At 49.5% G+C, this 2,980-nt stretch overlaps 1 pseudogene; it reads left to right on the top strand.

Moving 5' to 3' along the window:
* The first annotated feature begins 466 nt into the window (after positions 1–466).
* Positions 467–1,260, top strand: LOC143030603 (uncharacterized; annotated as a pseudogene).
* The last annotated feature ends 1,720 nt before the right edge of the window (positions 1,261–2,980 follow it).

Genomic DNA, 2,980 nt, shown 5'->3' with positions numbered 1-2,980 from the left:
GACAGCCTGCCTGCTGGTCGCCGCCGCCGATCTCCCTGCCTGCTGATCGCCACCGCCGCCGACCGCCCTGCTTGGCAAATCGCTGCCTCATGCTGACGCTGCCCAGACGCATGCCCTGCCCGTCGTTCTGGCGGACTGCCTATGGGCGGCTGACTAATGGACCACCTACCCGTCCATGGACCTCTGCACACTGGCCCACCAGCCCGCCCATGAATCACCATCCCGCAACCGTTGCCACCGCATAACAATGCCCAGCATATTTGTGTCGTAGTGCCAAGGATATGTGTGTGTCGTGGTGTCCAGGATATTTGTGTCGTAGTGCCCAGGATATTTGAGTCCTCATTCCCAGGATATCTATGTGTTGTAGTGCCCAGGCTAGTGTTCTCGAACATTACCGCTAAGCTCCCCGAATATTCCACAGCCTAAAATGTAGTACACTCACCAGCTACGATGGATAACCACAACGATGCCGGCCGAAATGACGGCTGCAGCCGCCTTCCGAGCGCCTGCATTTTGCAGCCAGGACCCATCCATGTGGTTGGTTCTCCATCTTAGAATGCAACTTCAAAGCCTCAGCGATAACTGCCAGTCTCACCGAGTTCTCCCACACTAAGTCAGTTCTGCCGCCTGACGTCCTCTCGCAAGTTACTGACGTCATTAGTACTTTTGACACTCCGTATGAAGACCTCAAGGCCGCTATCCTGCTCCACCTGCAGTCTACCATGGCTACTCGACTTCAAGAGCTCCTGTCAAAGGAAGAACTCGAATGAGAGGCCCTCCGACCTCCTCCGTCGCATGAAGATACTACTGGCAGACAAGAACAACTCCTTCGACAAGGACCTGTTTAAGCAAATGTTCTGTCAACGGCTGCCACCAGCAACTCAGCGTAGCCATTTCACTGTCAAGAACAAACTCTCAACGGACGAGATCTCCACACTCGCTGATGAGTTTATGAAGACCTTTCTACCTGGACAGTCACCTACAGTTGCAAGCACCACTACATAAGATGACACCAAACAATCTGCTAAGCCTGTCTCTCAGCTCTCTCTGCAAATCAAGGATATGCAGAAACAGCTCAACAAAAATTCACGTTCCCGACCATCCTCTCGACATCGCTTCCGGCGACGTTGACGTTCTAGGAGCAATTCCAAGTACCCTTCTACAGTATGTTTCTAAAACCTCAAGTTTGGGAAAGACGCTATCAAGTGTAATGCGCCATGTACCTACTCTAAGACTTAAAACGCCAACAGCGAGTATTAGCTGCACATAATGTTCGTAAGTTCTCGTCAGCGCTGCTCCACCTCTATGACCTTCTCTACAAGACAAAGTTTCTGATCGACTCTAGTTCAAACGTCAGCGTCCTACCTGCTTTAAGATGTCAACGGTCTTTACCTCCGATCCTCCGCCGTCAATGGTACCAAAACGACGGACCATGCAACTCGAACTCAAGCTTTGCCGTTCCTTCGAGTGGATATTCCATGCGGGAGGAGTATCTCAGCCTATCCTAGGTGCTTATTTCCCGGTAAACTCTGCTTGGACTCAGGAAACTGAGGAAGTCTTTATCACAGCTAAACAAGCCCTCAGAGATGCTTCTCCGCTCTGTTTCCCCAACCCAGATGCAGTCATCTCTGTCGCCACCAACGCTTCCGGCATTGGTACTGGAGCAGTCCTGCAGCAGCATATCGACGGAGGTTGGAAACCACTCGCATTCTTCTCTAAGAAGCTCAACAACGCGGAATCCAAGTACAGTACCTACGACAAAGAACTACTTGCCATCTACAGGGCAATCAAGCGCTTTCACTACTTCGCGTGAAGTAGTAAATTTCATATTTACACCGACCACAAGCCTCTCACTACCACGTTTCTCAATAATAAGACCTACTCACAACGACAGCTACGGCCTACATATTTCATTTCTCAGTTAACCATGGATTTACAGTACATTCAAGGGGTTGACAACACTCCAGCTGACGCTCCCTCAATATCTCTGCTGTCACATCCTCTCTCATAGACTATGCTGCCGACCAGACCGACGATGCTGAACTACAGCAACTACTGAACAACACTGCATTGCAAATGAAGATCTTACTTCTAGGTACTCAAGTGCACATCTACGCATACGTGTCCACTGATACTTGCCGGCCTTTCCTGCCGAAAAACCATCGCTATCAAATCTTCCGTCAGCTGCACGATCTCTCTTACCTTGGCATCCGAGCAGCTCAGCTGATCATAACATCACGCTCCATATGGTCTGCCATCATCACGGGCGTTAGCCACTGGACACGCGCATGCATCCAATATCAAAGTTCCAAGGTATCGCATCACACACACTCTCCTGCAGCCACTTTCACTCCAGCTTCTACGATATTAAAAAAAGTAAGATACATACACACACCTATCACGAACATAGCCACGCCCCACGCACAAACATCTACACGTACTTTTTCTTCGACTAAAATTCGTTTCCTGTCTTTCTCTTATACTACATCTTCTCATTTCAGTTTACCTCCCACTAAAGATTTTTCCATTTTTCCACCTTTCTTTACTACTACGCCTCCTATCATTTTCTCAACTTTTGGTGATTCTAATCCCAGGCGTCGGCGCCGCCGTCCAAGTTCCCTGCCCATTTCTCTTGAGCCACGACCACCAACCGCCCCTAATAGCTCATGAAAAAGCGCGCTGGCAATAGCCCTCTTTTATACACTACTATCTTTTCATTTTCTTACAGACATTCTTCCCCTCCCACAAAGACCGATCCCGCGCGAGCGGGTGGTCTTACCTAGCTAATCCATAATCCACGTGGATATCGATCTTGTCAGTCCACTGCCCTTCTCTGACAATTACTGGTACATCCTTATCTGCGTCAACCGTTTCACACGATGGCCTGAAGTTGTACCCTTAGCTGACATCTATATCGACTCCGTCGCCCGCACGTTCATCAACACGTGGATCTCCAGATTAGGTGTCCCTTTTAGCCTTA

The sequence above is a fragment of the Oratosquilla oratoria genome, chromosome 1 (assembly GCF_046742065.1).
Source record: "Oratosquilla oratoria isolate Oo_2021 chromosome 1, ASM4674206v1, whole genome shotgun sequence".
NCBI classification, from domain to species: Eukaryota; Metazoa; Arthropoda; class Malacostraca; order Stomatopoda; family Squillidae; genus Oratosquilla; species Oratosquilla oratoria.
Note: the sequence above shows the minus strand (reverse complement) of the source record. Positions and strands in the feature narration are given on the sequence as shown.